Here is a 19,068-nt window from a genome sequence, read left to right on the forward strand (position 1 = left end):
CGCGCATCTATCAAGGTAGGAAGACGGGGAAAAAGAAATAAAGAAACAAAGGCCTCCAAGGGGGAGGGGCCCGCGAGGAGCCGGGCTGAGGCCGGGGCGAGTGTCCCCAGGACAGGAGAGCCCCGTCCGGGAGGAGCAGGAGCTGCACCGACCTTCCCGGGGGAAAGGGGCTCGCGGGGAGCTGGAGCAGGACCCAGGAGGGCGGGGATGCCCTCGGGCTCCCGGGGACAGTAACAGCAACTGCGCGCCCAGGAGAGCCCCACACCCCGCGGCCGAGCTCCCTAAGGGCTGCAGCGCGCACGGGGGACCCGGAGCAGCTCGGGGGGGGCTCGCGGGCGGCTCCGCGGAGGGGGCTGCGGGGCGGGAGCAGCTCGGAGGGCTCGGGGGCGGCTCCGCGGAGGGGGCTGCGGGGCGGGAGCAGCTCGGGGGGCTCGGGGGCGGCTCCGCGGAGGGGGCTGCGGGGCGGGAACGCAAACCAAAGTGCAGGCCCCGGAGCACAGGGCGCCGGGACACAGCGCAGGATCCGGCCTCCCCCGGGACAGGCAGAGGCCGGGAGGGCCCAGGACAGCGAGGACGCTCCTGCCCCAGCTGAGCAGAGCAGCGGCCCCGCCCCGGAACCTCCAGGCCCTGCAGACGGAGAGCTCCGGAGTTACTGTGGGGGCTGATTCCAGGGCTCCAGAGCTGGCCCCGCCACTGCGGTTGTTCCTCCTGAGGCCTCACGGGGTAAACAACCCCCACTGAGCCCTGCACCAGGCAGGGGGCAGAGCAGCTCCCCCAAGTGCTCACACCTGAGAATCAGCACAACAGGCCCCTCCCCCAGAAGACCAGCTAGACGGACAAGTTCCAGGGGAAGTCAAGGGACTTAAAGAATACAGAACCAGAAGATACTCCCCCGTGTTATTTTTTGTTTTGTTTTGCTTTTTGATTTCTGTTTGCTTCCCCCAGCCTTTTTTTTCCTTTCTTTTTCTTTCTCTTTTTCTTCCCTTTTTTTTCTTTTTTCTTCCTTTTTTCTTTTTTCTTTTTCTCTATTCTTTCCTTCTTTCTCTCCTCTCTTTTTCTCCCTTTCCCAATACAACTTGTTCTTGGCCACACTGCAATGGGCAAAATGACTAGAAGGAAAACCTCACCTCAAAAGAAAGGATCAGAAACAGTCCTCTCTCCCACAGAGTTACAAAATCTGGATTACAATTGAGTGTCAGAAAGCCAATTCAGAAGCACTATTATACAGCTACTGGTGGCTCTGGAAAAAAGCATAAAGGACTCAAGAGACTTCATGACTGCAGAATTCAGATCCAATCATGTAGAAATTAAAACTCAATTGAATGAGATGCAATCCAAACTAGAAGTCCTAACAACGAGGGTTGTTAACAAGGTGGAAGAACGAGTGAGGGACTTAGAAGACAGTTGATGGCAAAGAGGGAAACTGAGGAAAAAAGAGACAAACAATTAAAAGACCATGAAGATAGATTAAGGGAAATAAACGACAGCCTGAGGAAGAAAAACCTACGTTTAATTGGGGTTCCTGAGGGCACTGAAAGGGACAGAGTTCCAGAATATGTATTTGAACAAATCCTAGCTGAAAACGTTCCTAATCTGGGAAGGGAAACAGGCATTCAGATCCAGGAAATAGAGAGATCCCCCCCTAAAATCAATAAAAACCGTTCAACACCTCGACATTTAATAGTGAAGCTTGCAAATTCCAAAGATAAAGAGAAGATCCTTAAAGCCGCAAGAGACAAGAAATCCCTGACTTTTATGGGGAGGAGTATTAGGGTAACAGCAGACCTCTCCACAGAGACCTGGCAGGCCAGAAAGGGCTGGCAGGCTATATTCAGGGTCCTAAATGAGAAGAACATACAACCAAGAATACTTTATCCAGCAAGGCTCCCCTTCAGAATGGAAGGAGAGATAAAGAGCTTCCAAGACAGGCAGGAACTGAAAGAATATGTGACCTCCAAACCAGCTCTGCAAGAAATTTTAAGGGGGACTCTTAAAATTCCCCTTTAAGAAGAAGTCCAGTGGAACAATCCACAAAAACAAGGACTGAATAGATATCATGATGACACTAAACTCCTATCTTTCAATAGTAACTCTGAACGTGAATGGGCTTAATGACCCCATCAAAAGGCACAGGATTTGAGACTGGATAAAAAAGCAGGACCCATCTATTTGCTGTCTACAAGAGACTCATTTTAGAAAGAAGGACACCTAACACCCGAAAATAAAAGGTTGGAGAACCATTTACCATTCAAATGGTCCTCAAAAGAAAGCAGGGGTAGCCATCCTTATATCAGATCAACTAAAATTTACCCCAAAGACTGTAGTGAGAGATGAAGAGGGACACTATATCATACTTAAAGGATCTATTCAACAAGAGGACTTAACAATCCTCAATATATATGCCCCGAATGTGGGAGCTGCCAAATATATCAATCAATTAATAACCAAAGTTAAGACATACTTAGATAATAATACACTTCTACTTGGTGACTTCAATCTAGCACTTTCTACCCTCGATAGGTCTTCTAAACACAACATCTCCAAAGAAACAAGAGCTTTAAGTGATACACTGGACCAGATGGATTTCACAGATATCTACAGAACTTTACATCCAAACTCAACTGAATACACATTCTTCTCAAGTGCACATGGAACTTTCTCCAGAATAGACCACATACTGGGTCACAAATCGGGTCTGAACCGATACCAAAAGATTGGGATCATCCCCTGCATATTCTCAGACCATAATGCCTTGAAATTAGAACTAAATCACAACAAGAAGCTTGGAAGGACCTCAAACACGTGGAGGTTAAGAAACATCCTGCTACAAGATGAAAGGGTCAACCAGGAAATTAAGGAAGAATTAAAAAGATTCATGGAAACTAATGAGAATGAAGATAAAATGGTTCAAAATCTTTGGGATGCAGCAAAAGCAGTCCTAAGGGGAAAATACATTGCAATACAAGCATCCATTCAAAAACTGGAAAGAACTCAAATACAAAAGCTAACCTTACACATAAAGGAGCTAGGGAAAAAAACAGCAAATGGACCCTACACCCAGCAGAAGAAGAGAATTAATTAAAATTCGAACAGAACTCAACGAAATCGAGACCAGAAGAACTGTGGAACAGATCAACAGAACCAGGAGTTGGATCTTTGAAAGAATTAATAAGATAGATAAATCATTAGCCAGCCTTATTAAAAAGAAGAGAGAGAAGACTCAAATTAATAAAATCATGAATGAGACAGGAGAGATCACTACCAACACCAAGGAAATACAAACGATTTTAAAATCATATTATGAACAGCTATACGCCAATAAATTAGGCAATCTAGAAGAAATGGACGTATTTCTGGAAAGCCACAAACTACCAAAACTGGAACAGGACAAAATAGAAAACCTGAATAGGCCAATAACCAGGGAGGAAATTGAAGCAGTCATCAAAAACCTCCCAAGACACAAGAGTCCACGGCCAGATGGCTTCCCAGGGCATTCTATCAAACGTTTAAAGAAGAAACCATACCTATTCTCCTAACGCTGTTTGGAAAGATAGAAAGAGATGGAGTACTTCCAAATTCGTTCTATGAGGCCAGCATCACCTTAATTCCAAAACCAGACAAAGACCCCACCAAAAAGGAGAATTACAGACCAATATCCCTGATGAACATGGATGCAAAAATTCTCAACAAGATACTGGCCAATAGGATCCAACAGTACATTAAGAAAATTATTCAACATGACCAAGTAGGATTTATCCCCGGGACACAAGGCTGGTTCAACACCCGTAAAACAATCAATGTGATTCATCATATCAGCAAGAGAAAAATCAAGAACCATATGATCCTCTCATTAGATGCAGAGGAAGCATTTGACAAAATACAGCATCCATTTCTGATCAAAACTCTTCAGAGTGTAGGGATAGAGGGAACATTCCTCAACATCTTAAAAGCCATCTACGAAAAGCCCACAGCAAATATCATTCTCAATGGGGAAGCACTGGGAGCCTTTCCCCTAAGATCAGGAACAAGACAGGGATGTCCACTCTCACCACTGCTATTCAACATAGTACTGGAAGTCCTAGCCTCAGCAATCAGACAACAAAAAGACATTAAAGGCATTCAAATTGGCAAAGAAGAAGTCAAACTCTCCCTCTTCGCCGATGACATGATACTCTACATAGAAAATCCAAAAGCCTCCACCCCAAGATTGCTAGAACTCATACAGCAATTCGGTAGCGTGGCAGGATACAAAATCAATGCCCAGAAGTCAGTGGTATTTCTATACACTAACAATGAGACTGAAGAAAGAGAAATTAAGGAGTCAATCCCATTTACAATTGCACCCCAAAGCATAAGATACCTAGGAATAAACCTAACCAAAGATGTGAAGGATCTATACCCTCAAAACTATAGAACACTTCTGAAAGAAATTGAGGAAGACACAAAGAGATGGAAAAATATTCCATGCTCATGGATTGGCAGAATTAATACTGTGAAAATGTCAATGTTACCCAGGGCAATATACACGTTTAATGCAATCCCTATCAAAATACCATGGACTTTCTTCAGAGAGTTAGAACAAATTATTTTAAGATTTGTGTGGAATCAGAAAAGAACCCGAATAGCCAGGGGAATTTTAAAAAAGAAAACCATATCTGGGGCATCACAATGCCAGATTTCAGGTTGTACTACAAAGCTGTGGTCATCAAGACAGTGTGGTACTGGCACAAAAACAGACACATAGATCAATGGAACAGAATAGAGAATCCAGAAGTGCACCCTGGACTTTATGGGCAACTAATATTCGATAAAGGAGGAAAGACTATCCATTGGAAGAAAGACAGTCTCTTCAATGAATGGTGCTGGGAAAATTGGACATCCACATGCAGAAGAATGAAACTAGACCACTCTCTTTCACCATACACAAAGATAAACTCAAAATGGATGAAAGATCTAAATGTGAGACAAGATTCCATCAAAATCCTAGAGGAGAACACAGGCAACACCCTTTTTGAACTCGGCCACAGTAACTTCTTGCAAGATACATCCATGAAGGCAAGAGAAACAAAAGCAAAAATGAACTATTGGGACTTCATCAAGATAAGAAGCTTTTGCACAGCAAAGGATACAGTCAACAAAACTCAAAGACAACCTACAGAATGGGAGAAGATATTTGCAAATGACATATCAGATAAAGGGCTAGTTTCCAAGATCTATAAAGAACTTATTAAGCTCAACACCAAAGAAACAAACAATCCAATCATGAAATGGGCAAAAGACATGAACAGAAATCTCACAGAGGAAGACATAGACATGGCCAACATGCACATGTGAAAATGCTCTGCATCACTTGCCATCAGGGAAATACAAATCAAAACCACCTCACACCAGTGAGAATGGGGAAAATTAACACGGCAGGAAACCACAAATGTTGGACAGGATGCGGTGAAAAGGGAACCCTCCTGCACTGTTGGTGGGAATGTGAACTGGTGCAGCCACTCTGGAAAACTGTGTGGAGGTTCCTCAAAGAGTTAAAAATAGTCCTGCCCTATGACCCAGTAATTGCACTATTGGGGATTTACCCCAAAGATACAGATGCAATGAAACGCCGGGACACCTGCATCCCAATGTTTATAGCAGCAGTGTCCACAATAGCCAAACTGTGGAAGGAGCTTCGGTGTCCATCGAAAGATGAATGGATAAAGAAGATGTGGTTTATGTATACCATGGAATATTACTCAACTGTTAGAAGTGACAAATACCCACCATTTGCTTCAATGTGGATGGAACTGGAGGGTATTATGCTGAGTGAAATGAGTCAATCAGAGAAGGACAAACATTATATGTTCTCATTCATTTGGGGAATATAAATAATAGTGAAAGGGAATAGAAGGGAGAAGAAATGGGTAGGAAATATCAGAAAGGGAGACAGAACATAAAGACTCCTGACTCTGGGAATCGAACTAGGGGTGGTGGGAGGGGAGGAGGGCGGGGGTGGGGGTGAATGGGTGATGGGCACTGAGGGGGGCAGTTGACGGGATGAGCACTGGGTGTTAATCTGTATGTTGGTAAATTGAACACCAATAAAAAATAAATTTATTAAAAAGAAAAAGAAGAGAAGGAAAAACCCTAGATAAACAAACTGTAATACTATTAAGAAGATAAGGATAAGAATCCCAAAGAGTCTAGACATAAACTGAGAGAAGACAAAATTAAAAGCTAGGTAAGTGGTTGACCTAGACTGATTTGTAGTGTGGATGGAATTAAACAAATGTTGCAGTATTTTTTACCAGTGTATGTTTAAGGTCATTTCAGAATCTTGCCTATTTACATCTTATCTTTCTCATTTACTTGACTCTAATAACTTTCTTTGGACTTTTGCCCCAAGAGTTTCAATTTTCTATACAGTTTATAATTTTTGTGAGAACAATGGAGAAAAGATCCGAAGAAGACCTGCCACATTTAGGTAAGAAGATTAAGATGTGCGTTCATTCATAAAGCAGTAATTGCCATTCCCAAAGACGAGGCAAATCTGAGGCTATAGGAAAGGGAAGAGAAAGCTACTTACTCTAGGAAAGTGGAAGCAGATACAGGATTCCTGTCAATGGGAAAAAAAAAGAATATTTTTTAAATTATTATCATTATTATTTCATTGTGTAGATCAAGAGCAGAGTGGAAAAAACTTGAAACAGAGCTGTGAAATTCAAGGAAGTTGAGCCAAATAGTTAAAAAGTTTGAGTTTATACTTGGACAAGGGTGTGTGGCATGATAGTGGTAGAAAAAACTAAAGTGAGGGAATTCCAAAGCTGGGAAGAGAGGGAGGGAGGGAAGAAGGGAGGGAGGGAGGGAGAGGGTGGAGAAGAGAAAGGGAATGGAGGGGGGAGAAGGGTAGATGAAGGGAGCAATGGGGGAGGAAGAGGATGAAGGGAGGGTAGGAGCAAGGGAGGGAGAGACAGAATGTTTTCATTATTGTATGGATTTGCCCAGAACTCTTTTATTCCAGGAACTTGGAGGCTTGAACACATATTTATTAGACATCTTTCAGGCTCACATGTTCCTGTGATGTGGCATGAATTGAAACAAGGATGAGACTCAGTCCTGACTTTGAACGGGTCTAATGAGTCCAGGTTATGTAATTTATTTTAATAAAAAAACAGTTTCATCTCAGAAGTTAAGGTCAGAGGACTCACAATAAAGAAAGAATTCTGGCTCATAGTCTGCTTAATGTCATAATAAAACAAACCAAAAAGCCAATTTTCATAAACATCATTGTTAACCACAGACATCGTTCTTTTTTTTTTTAAGATTTTATTTATTTATTCATGAGAGACACACACACACACAGAGACACAGGCAGAGGGAGAAGCAGACCCCATGCAGGGAGCCCTATGTGGGACTTGATCATGGGTCTCTGGGATCATGCCCTGAGCTGAAGGCAGATGCCCAACTGTTGAGCCACTCAGGTGTCCCATAGACATAGTTCTTAAAATATACTTCTGTTACTCTTTCTGCTTCTGCTAATCTGAATTATAAAACCAGCCATAGGGATCCCTGGGTGGCGCAGCAGTTTGGCGCCTGCCTTTGGCCCAGGGCGCGATCCTGGAGACCCGGGATCGAATCCCACGTCAGGCTCCCGGTGCATGGAGCCTGCTTCTCCCTCTGCCTGTGTCTCTGCCTCTCTCTCTCTCTCTCTCTCTGTGACTATCATAAATAAATAAAAAAAATAAATAAAAAAAATTAAAAAAAATAAAATAAAACCAGCCATAACTTTGTGACAACTGGGATTGTCTTGTACTAACAATAAAAACTATTATTTTTCTAGATAAAGGGAAATAGAAAATAGGCAATACAAAAGATATCCTTTAAGAATATAAAGAGTGTGTGTTAATAGAAAGCACTATTAGGCCAAGGATCCAGGTTCCCAATAAATAGTACCAGAGATATGCATACTAATTGGATTTTTTAAAGGAATGAGATAATGATGAGCAAAACAACTGTCCTGTCTTAAAAATGCAGAAAGAGAGAAGCTAAGGCTTACACCTGGAACTGTGTGTAATGATATAATATGATTACCAAAACTTCATGTTTCTATTCAAAAGTTAAATTTAACTCTGATAACATTATTAAACTCCTGCAACTGTGTGGCATGCTATGGGAACTATAGACTAAGCCAAATAACCAGTCACAATCTAAGAAATTTCTATTCCTGTCATTTACTTATCAAAAAAGACCAGAATTTGAGGCAATACATATGATGGAAGAATGCTAGAGTGTAAAGTAAAAACAGAACTTTTGTCATATATAAAAAAATTTAATAAGTAATAACTTGAGGTGACATAATGCTTTTATTTTTAAAATATATCTTAAATAACTTATTTAGTGGAGCATAGAGCAGTGTAGTAGAAATGAGGGCAGGTTTTTGAGTTCCAGCTCTATCACTTAATTGGCCTTGGTAAAATTATTTATTATCTTCTGAACATCCTTTTCTTTGCTTGTAAAGGGAGTATAAAATTGAGCATGGTATTTTAATGAAGATTCAAAAGAATAGTTTATGCTAAATGCTTAGTACAGAGCATGGTATTAAGTTTCCAGTAAATGTCAGATATCATCCTAGTCATCATCGTCATTATCATCCTCATCATTACTGGGCTATTATAGGGATTATAATAGATAAAAAATATAACATTCTTGGCATCGAATGTACTTCAAAAATGGTAAAAATTCCATATGCGCAATACATGTCTTTATTTGTGATCAATAAAGTCCAATGGATAGATAACCTTATCCCTAATTTGCAAATGAGACAACTAAGAGAAATCTAATGGTTTGCCAAAGCCACAGAGAATAATGACCCTGTGAGAATAACACACTGTCATAGCTCGAATTATGGGTTATTAGAGCCAAATTACCTGGATTCAATCCCTGACTCAACCACTTTGTGACTTTGGAAAGATTACTTACTTTCTGTGCTTCAGTTTTTATTATCTCTCTAACATTAGATGAATAGTCCTATCTACCTCTTAGCATTATTACATACCTGTAGCCTATGCTTTAGATCATTGTGACAGAGATGTTTATTGTTTATCAAATATCTATGTGCTCCCCCACATTTCACAGACCCTTTGCAGTTAGAGCATCTGAGTATTTTTTACCAATGGATTGTAAGACTATTGTCAAGTCTGGGCCAAAGCATTTAAGAATGATGGGATCCTCTTCACATTTCTTCCCCTATTGAAGTGATCTAGAAATTGTATGTTGGTATGGTGAGTTTGCAAAACAAAACAGCCTTGGATCACTAAGACACTGCATGGAGTACAGCTTCCTTGGGAAGTCATCTGACCTGCATTAGAGTTGCCCTGGGCAAGAAATAAGCCTTTGTTGTGCCAAGTCACAGAGCTTTCGGTTTACTTTTAAGGACAGCATAACCTAGCCTATCCTTACTGTACAATCGTGATAATAAGTCCAGACTTAGAGCTAACCTACAGTTTATTGGGATATCAGAATAATCAAAGAAGTACCTCCAAGTGAATTGAAATCCTAAAGCTATTGAAAAGATTGGGGAAAGTTGTATTTGCTTCCTCTTTTCATCGTATTTGACACTAGTCCCCAATTCTTCCCAGGCATGGCCCACTGAAATTGCTGGCTATAGTTATCAAATGCAGTTGATAGTACAACATCAGCTGTTTTTTAACAATCAACTACCCCAGTCATCCCTTTACCCAGAAAACAAGGATTAAAGACTCTGAGACCTTTTAGCAGTCCAAAGCAGGTGGTTCAGTTTGGGAGCAGGGAGAGGAGATTACTTGCTAATTAGGTATGGTTATTCATTTCCATAAAATGGTCCTTGATTAGTTTCAGAACTCAAGTAATTATGGTGCCTTGTACTCAATAAATGTTCAATGGTGACAGCTATGATGTTGGGGGAGCATGGCCCAAAACCACTTAGGAATCTGGAAATGCAAGAGCTTCTTAGAAAATAAGAATAAAAGCAATTAATTAAAATGTTTATTGGACATCAGAGTATTCATTATGTTTTTCATTAAGATTTAAAACTCCATTATTCTTTGATTTTAATCTGAGTTTTCCAACCTCACAAGAAATTTCCTGTTTATCAAGGGACCATGTTAAGAAACTAAGAATAGGATCCAGGGAGCCCAAAGGACATTACATTATGATTTGCGGAAAACTCCAAATGCAAATTTCTGACTGCCTTTCTTGAATTATGTCAAAACATTCCTTTGGCAGTCTCCAAAAAGGAGCAAACTGAATAATATCCAAAGGTTCTGGAATCTAGCACAAGTGCCAGCAAATGCATAGTTGGCTTTACAAGTGCAGAGCTGCCTTTTTCTGTCAGGGCATAGTTAAGTGTGTGACAACATAAATCCATGCTTCAAGTAAGTAAGAGCAGCTCCGTTTTAAGCGGAGAAGTTCAGACTAATTCTCGGATGTCTCCTTTGTTTTGTAATAATGGGTGTCCCTGAGGCTCCAATCATCTACTGACTTATTAACCAAATATGTGAATGACAAGGTTAAAGAAGGAAAAAAGCACCGCGAATTTTAAAAGCGGCTTCAGATAAATTATGAAAATGGGTATACATGCAAGAGCAAACAGCTGTTGTTTTCTAATGAGTGTTCTCCATTCTAAAATTGAGTGAAGAGATCCTTTTCCAAAAATAAAAATCAAAATATAACACTATGTGGGTTAAGAATATTCACTTAGCTACCCCCTAAAACATATCCTTAAATTATAGTTTAGCTTCATTTGATATAATTTCCTAAATCTCTTATGGATGATACAGTTTCATTATGTAAATGGTTTTGTTGAAGTATTTATTTTATAAAGCAGCCAGAGGCTAAAATCCCCACTGAGTTTTATTCTTTAGGTTCCCAAAGAGACTCTCTTTCTGTGAAATGCCAGGGCCTGAAAGACTGTTTTGGCTGTAATTTGTATGAGATGGGGTCTGAATATGGAATAAATAAATATTCAATAAGGGATCCAGAGGAAATTGACAAAGCTCTAACTATGTATCTATTGATTGACAGAACTCAGTGTTGTCTAAGTGATCATTGAACTGATTTCCTAAGCAAAGAATTTGTTGTTAGAATAATAGATGGATGTTTTGGAGGGGAATGGCCATAGCCACCATTATTCTGAATACTTTGCAGCCATCTCCACCAGGAACCCGTCACTTATGCCTTCCAGGGACCATGTGGGGGGGACATCACTCAGCCAAGAGATGTAGTAGATTTCTAGTTTCAGCCATTGTCTGCACATAGAGAGGTCAGGGAACATAAAGGCAAGTGGGCATAGTCTGATGTCAACATACTGGTTATTTTATATGTGTATCAGTTTGCTGGTAGATTAGGAGATCTGCAACTATATGTCTGATACAGACCATATTTTAAGTGTTAAGTACTACGAATCAGCTGGTAACAGTCACTGACTTATTACTCTTTTATGCACCCTCTGCTAAGCTAGCGCAATGGGTACCTTGGTGATGCCTTTCATTAGTGTCCCATAATAGAATATTTATGATGCTACTGTTGACTCATGGAGTTATATTTTACATCTCTGCATAGCAAGTTACAATGCAGGATAGAAATAAGTTTCAGGATGGGGAATTAAAAAAGAGGTTTGGTTACAATTACAATAGTGTAATCTTTACAAAGAAAAAGTTAGTTACCAAACCAGGAAGTTCTTACGTCTGTAGAAAAATGCGAGTAAGAGAGTGGTGTTAGAATGTTTCCTTAATCCAATGCATAAGAGATATAAAGTCTCTGACACCCAGAAACAGGTTAAGTAGGATTTTATAGGGGAGCTAGCTGAGAGTGCTGAAAAAAGAGAATCCTTTAAGCTTGTTCCAGTTACTATTTTTCTTCTAGGAAAATGGCTCTGTACATTTATGATTTCACAGATACCATGTGTCATCTTTTTGTTGTCTACAATATTGTGTCTTATGAAAAACACCACCTAGGATGAATTTTTTTTGAATTATTTTTATTTTGAAAAATTTAGAACTTTATTTTAAAATTCTGTTATTTCTGGGATGATTTTCCAAGCTTGATTTGGTTTGTTAGGCCAGTTCTACAGCATCATGCACTATTACATTCCATTTAGTTGAAATGGAATTTTCTGTCTCATTTGTATATAACATCTAAATCCCCACTTATGATGGGTATGTTAGTTTGGCATATGGCCTTCTTAGTCACACTAACATTACAAAGTAATGCTGAAAGAAAGATATTTGATATCCATGGTTAAAAATCAAATTTCATATATAGGTCTGAGTCATTAGTTGGGATGTTATTTATCTGTTATTCCTGAGGCCCTTGACATTAATCTTTAGAAGCTAGAGAATAACTTCTATATTCTCACATATCAAAAATCCCCATTTATTAAGCTGGGATATCAGGAGGTTGAGATTTGTGAGAGCTTCTGACCAAGTTGGACAATGATTGAATTAAATTTCTTAAAATCCAAGCCTTTGCTAATTCTACTGGAAGACTATGTTGGATCATATATCTCACAACTTTACGGCACTTCTTTTTATTGTTTTGTAGTTGAAGTGAGCTACATGAGATCACTTGGGAATTTTTGGACACTACTATTAATTACAGTTAATAATTAGAAACATATTCTGTGTTTCTCAGGCCACACCCAAAGTTGAATCATACCATTTTTTCATGAACATTATCTCCTGAGTCTTGTCCCTTCTCTGTGGGAAGACACACTCCCTTTGCTATCTCCACATCTCAGGGGTAAAGGGTAAGGGGTTCTCATGTGGATTCATGAATACCACTCTCAACTGCTACATGATTTACTTGGTCTTCCTTCTTTCCTTCTCCAGTGCCGCCCATTGTAATTGTTTGTGATAAATCCTTTGGCTCCTCCAAATTCCCTTACCAGTGTTGCCTCCACTGGCCCAAGTTGATGGCTGTTGAAGTCATGCATCTCATATCCTACAGCACAAAGTTTCTCATTGTGCAAAAGCCATATGAGGTGCACAAATGCAAAGGATGATCATGACCTGGGACCCTTGCAGCTTGAATCACAAACAACAACAACTTCCCATCTCCCTTAAGTTGCACAACGAACGACAACATAGGCTTTGGAGGTTAAGTGACTGGGTACAAGTCCCAGCTTTTCTTCTTACTTGCTGTGTGACCTGGGGCAAGTTTCTTAACCTATGCTGCAATTTACTTAAAATGTTATAAATAAAAAATACTTATCTCGTAAGGTTGTTGAAAGGATTCGGTGACTTAAAATATATGTGGGACACATACATGGCACATAGTAAAAACTCCAAATATCAGCTTACTTGGCTCTTAAATGACAAATCAGAGCCACCTTGTGTTCCCAAGGCATCAAGATGGTGTTTATGCAAACAGTTCTTTCAATTTTTACTTTCAGTGACCCATCCTCATCCCAACCCCATTTCTGTCAGAAATCTGTGGGGTCTGGACCAAAAGACCATCTGAGTCAGAAGTATCCTTCTTTTTCATAGCCTCTGCAGACTGTTAAGTGTGATACTCAATAGGACTTACCTGCCTCTTTTGTATTCATTCTTTCTCAAAAGCTAGCCATTGCCCCACACAAATAGTCTCCTTCTGGAAGATCACCTAACAGACCAAAAGACACAACTGAATTATAAGTGAGCAAGTCTGGGCTTAGGCTAGGAACCTTATTCCGCAGGGACATTTTCAGAAGAATGACTCCTTTTAATTACAGTATGTTTACAGGGCAGATCTCCCAATTATCATTTACTTTGGGTAAATTAAGGCCTCACTCATTTTGAGCCAGAAGTTATGTGTATTCAAGCTGTGAGAAATGACATATTTCAACTATGCAGGTACAAGAGACTATGAATGTTTTGAAAAAAGCAGTTTCTTGTCACTACATTCCCTGGCCCCTCTTCTGTAGTACTTATTTCATGAAGTGGGTAGGCCATGATAACATCATTCAACCTAGAAGAGCTTATCTCATAAAAATTACATAAACTTTTAGCAAAGTTCATTGCTATTAGCTAGCCTAATCAGCAATATTGTCCATTCATTAAGAAAAAAATTATTCTCACACTTAAAGCAGCATTTATGAAACCCACTATGTCTATTTTCTTTTGTTAATTGCCTATCTCTATTTTCTTCTGCATGTCTTGTTTTAGAAAGTTGCTGATATTTAACTGTTCTCCAGCTGAAGACATGGACAGTGGCCATGCTACAATTCAACCAAATTAGAATAGCTCCTCGATTAGAATACTCAGAAAATCCTAGTTATTTATGTACCCTTCAAATTTATCCTTGCTTACCTATCCTTTTCAGAGTATTCTCTCTTGAGTACAATGTATTAACTGTGGACTTGATATTTTAGGTTCTTGGAGCTTGAGCTTACCTCTTTAGACTTTCACTTGTCTTTGTGTCCCGAGCTTGCATCAGGCTGAACTACTTGCAGTTAATGGTGAGTGTCCTGCATTTTAATGGTGCTGTGCCTTTGTGCACACTGCTCTCTCCCTCTGTGATGCCCTCTGCCTCTCCTTCACCTTCTTTGCCTGATTTACTCCCACTCATCCGTCACATCTCATTTTAGGTATCCGCTTTTAAGACCCAGCCAGTCTATGTGTGGGATTGACACAGTGCACTGTTTAGACCCCACCATAGCAAATATGACCCTGGAATATAAACAGTTACTTTCTTCTATTCTAACAGTTACTTTCTTCTATTCTCAAGAAAATAAACTTCTTGAGGACAGAAATGGGGTCTTTTATATCTATATTCCCAGTGGCTAAGCCCAGGTTTAGCACATAGTGGCTGCTCGATAAATATTATGTTTAAAAATGAATGAATGAATGAATGAATGAATGAATGAATAGATCTGCTAGTGATCATATGAACAAAGGAATTAATTTGGGTTCTTCTAATGAACAGATATTATGAAGATTTGAGAGAAAAGAGAAATAAGGTAAAGCATGTCGTATTGAATATCTTATACATGCTGGACTGTTCGGGAGGGGACGATAAAGAAAAAATAAAGGGTTATATTGACTATTAGTTTCTTTGGATTAAATTTTCCTCTAAGTTTATAGAAGTACTAGTTAAATTAGTAGAGTAATCAAATTTTTCTTATTGTATTTTACTATGAACAGTGACCTGATAGTATAGGTATGTTTATTGTGTACATTTGCAGATGGAGAAATTCAATGTCCTGCATGGTAAGGGTCTTGCCCAAAGTTACAAAGTCATAAGTGGTAGAGTCAAAATTCAAACCCTGGTCTTCTGGATCCAAGCTTCAGGACATGTAGGCTCTTTTATAGGAGAACAACATGACATTTAGGTCCAAAAAATTGCTCTACTAAAGGGAAGAGGGGATTTGTAAAATGATGCATTAATACACAGGCCTGATCTAAAGGACATGAGGTCTGAGTTTTTGTGTCCACAGTGGGAGTCTAGGAGCAACCCTTTACTAGCTGTATAACCTCCAGAGTCCATTAATTTCTCCTACTGTCATTGCCTCCACATTAAATTACAATTATTAGTACCTGTACTAAGCAGTGCAACTGTGAGATTTAAAAATAATGTGTGTAAAGTTCCTAGCATGCAGTGAGTACTCCAAAAAATGTTATTAATCTTACTAGAGTTGATGCCTTCAAATGTTGGCTGGATAGCTTTGCACTGCATGAGAATCAGAACATAGAGTTACAAACTCAGCACTGAATATTGTGTAAAATCGTATGAAAAATGTTCATATAAATGAGGAATATCTTTTTTTATTCTGTTGCACTTTTGTCCTCCTTGGACAAAGTACATTTTACATTTTGGAGCTTACTAGTTTGTACAAATAGAAAAAAAACTTTCAAATATGTGAATGCCTAATGACACAACAAAGGGAATTTCACAAGCAAATTTATTACTGTGCATTTTCAGGTAATGTAAGCAAAGAGGTAATCATTTGTCATTCTTTGAATGTGCACAAGCAGATGAAAACACATTGTAATTTGTGCAGCTATTGGAAAGATCTTCAACATAAGAAGCGTGAGCCTTGATGTTGGCAACCCCCTACAGTGAATACAATAGCCAGTTATGTTTGAAAAATTGGCAAGTTCAGGGCAGCAGATTCCTGCATACTTGAGGCTGCTTGTTGATTTCCTTTCAACTCAAACCCAAGTCAGGCCAGTTCCTCCATTGCAGAACAACAATGTGGCAACCAGGAATGAATTTTTCCCCACCCTTTATCCCCCAATTCCTCCCTTCAGACAAATCATCCTGCCCAGATTTCAAAGAAATCCCAGAGAGGCATACTTGCTGTTACATCTCCAGGACTCCAGCCAGCACAAATCAAGAAAATGGTTTCCAGGTGCAGACTGCCTCCACCCATCTCCCGCCTTGCCGCCACCGCCCCCCCCCCCAACTTTAAATCTGGTGATTGCTCCAAGCTTTAGTCTGGAGATGGACGATAGGGGGAACAGGAGGGTAACCTTAGCATTCAAAAGCCCTCAGAAAATTATTTTTCTTTTTTCATTTTAGTGGAGTCATGTCCATTCTCCAAAACATATCAAACAACCCAGCATGATTAATTCTGTCTCTTTTGATAAGCCTCAGACCCCTAATAACTAGGATACATTATCTGAACTATAGAAGGAGCCCTACAGAGTGAGGCTTTCACAAAGGTAGTTCTAATCTAATGCTATTACTATCTCCCAGTCACTAGCCCCATTTTCACACAAAGCGGTAATTGGTGGAAAAATTGCCTACTTTTCGCAATAGTCCTGGATTTTCTAAATTCAAGTAATAGCAGATAATTATCAATAAACAAAACACTATAGAGAAACATCTTTGGGAAACTTTTCCAGACATAATAATATTCACAGTAGTATAACAACAATTAGGAGTGACAATGTTTAGAACAAGTGCCATTGGCCCTGTTCATCTCCTTTATTTATAACTGTAGTAATTTCTCCTATGTCCAAATGCCAGGATATTCATCATTCTGAACACTTATGTATCTCATTTTGGTTTTCTGAATTCATATATAGAATATTCTTTTACATTGTCAAAATAGAAAAATCTTTAGATTCTATTTTATAACTATAAATCTGTATTTTTTTCTATAAAGTACAAATATTTTAAAGCAAATGATTTCGCATACTATGCCATCATTATATAAGCATTATTCACTGTGGGTGGCGAACTTTAGGACAGTATATTCCTGTGTCTCTAAACTTGTCCCACACAAAGGATAGATTTCAAATACCAAGGTCAACGAGTTTTTGTTGTTCATCTCATGTAGATTATAACTTGTTTTATTTTTAGAATATAATCAATTTGTATAGTTATTTTTCCCTTCCTGAAGTTCCCAGTTTTATTGTTATGCTATTTTTTCCTATGCTATTTTGTTCCTATGTTATTCTTCTGATGTTTTTTCTTACTGAGAAAATAGAGTGAGAAAGAGAAAGAAAAAATATATAGAGATAAAATATATACTTTTTAACATATATTAGTGAGATTTCCAGCTTCTCAATCAAATAATCGAGTTTAAATCCATTAAGGTATTTTAAAATCTATTTGTTTTATAAACCTCTGAATATCTATTTTTCTTTAACTTTAGTAGCAGAAACTGCTAGTGTTTCCAGTATTTGTGTAATCCTGTTCTCCTTTTCTTTGTGCACAACTATTATATTTCCAGGCTCCTTGTAGTTAGAAAAACATCCTTAAAGAAGTAATGTGCCCACTTGGGGAACTGGAGCACAAGTATCTCATATATGCAACCCTCTTTCTTTTATCCACCAACTAAATGGAGAAGATTGGAAGACCTGGGAGAGAAAAAAGCAACAGATGGAAGAATCCTGGGTGCCATGAATGACAGAGTGGAACACATATCCCACACACACTGATTCAAATTGGAATATGATATAAGCAAGGAATAAAGGTGTATGGTATTGAGCCACTGGGATTTGGGAACTTTTTATTAGAGCATATAACCAACACTGACTAATGCAGAAACTGGTACCTTGGTGTGAGTTGGTGCAGAAATGCAAATCCTAAAATATGTGACTTCGTGGTTGGGTGTCAGATTGCACAAAATCAAACTGAAGGCTGGGACCCTATAAAGACCTGTTATACAGTGGGAGTAATTATGGTAAACTATTATTTATGAGCGCTTTGAAAGAGACCATATGCCAACTGAGCCTGAAACTTTCAGGCAGTGGTTGGGAAGAGTCAGAGTGAACATCTGTGTTGGCTGCTACAGGCTAAAGTATTAGAAGAATGAGATGAGTTTAGATAAGAATTGGCTAGTTTGCAAGCAGAAATGAAAGAAAATAGAATCCAGAAATTGGACACCACAAAGGAATGGAAAAGCCAACTGTTTTCTAGAATACAAACTGCAGGATATAAGATTGAAAGAGTCTTTGATCTACTGTTGCTCATTAGGATTCAGGTGTTGCCTTCCCACTCCAGCTTGTTGGCCCCAGGGTAGTCAAGAAATCAAGTGTGAAAATTATGTCTAGGAATAAACTTTGAGTTTATTGCATGGTTACTAGTGTCTGAAAATGACTGATAACAAATAGATCAATAGTTTACATATTTTTGAAAGAATTTTATTACCAATGAAATTGCAAACCCCATAGGAAAGGCTATTAACCTCCTAAGACAGAGGTTCTAGAAAAGGGACAATGTTGCCTCCCAGGAAACATTTGGAAATGTCTGAATACACTTTTGGTTGTCACTACTGGAGGATTGTCAATACTAGTGGGTAGAAGCCGGGACTGCTGCTAAATGTCCTAAAATACACAGGACATCTCCCCAAAATAAAGAATTATGCAGCCAAAAAAAAATGTTACTTTATCAGTTGAGAGACCCTGGTTTAAAACAACCATCATATGTCCAAACTTGCTTGTAGAGGAAGTGAGCTGCAAAAGCTGAGGGTCCTGTGAGAGGCACAGACCTGACACCCCCTGCAGAACCCCACAGAGGGCCCTGAAGAATAATTGACAAAATAAGACCTCCCAGAGGACAGATGAGGGTCCACTGTGTGATTCTTTTTTTTTTTTAATATTTTATTTATTTATTCATGAC

At 39.2% G+C, this 19,068-nt stretch overlaps 1 long non-coding RNA gene across 2 annotated transcripts in view; it reads left to right on the plus strand.

The window, feature by feature from the left end:
* LOC140608375 (uncharacterized) overlaps window positions 1–18,299 on the plus strand; it is a 26,167-nt gene extending 7,868 nt beyond the window's left edge. The window contains exons 2-3 of one of the 2 annotated variants that reach the window (XR_012010389.1): window positions 14,369–14,455; window positions 17,795–18,299. This is a non-coding gene — a long non-coding RNA (uncharacterized lncRNA). Of the gene's footprint in view, window positions 1–14,368; window positions 14,456–17,677 lie in introns of both variants that reach the window. The other variant, XR_012010388.1, reaches the window with a different exon arrangement.
* Window positions 18,300–19,068: the final 769 nt, after the last annotated feature.

Source organism: Canis lupus, chromosome 17 (genome assembly GCF_048164855.1).
Source record: "Canis lupus baileyi chromosome 17, mCanLup2.hap1, whole genome shotgun sequence".
Lineage (NCBI taxonomy): Eukaryota > Metazoa > Chordata > Mammalia > Carnivora > Canidae > Canis > Canis lupus.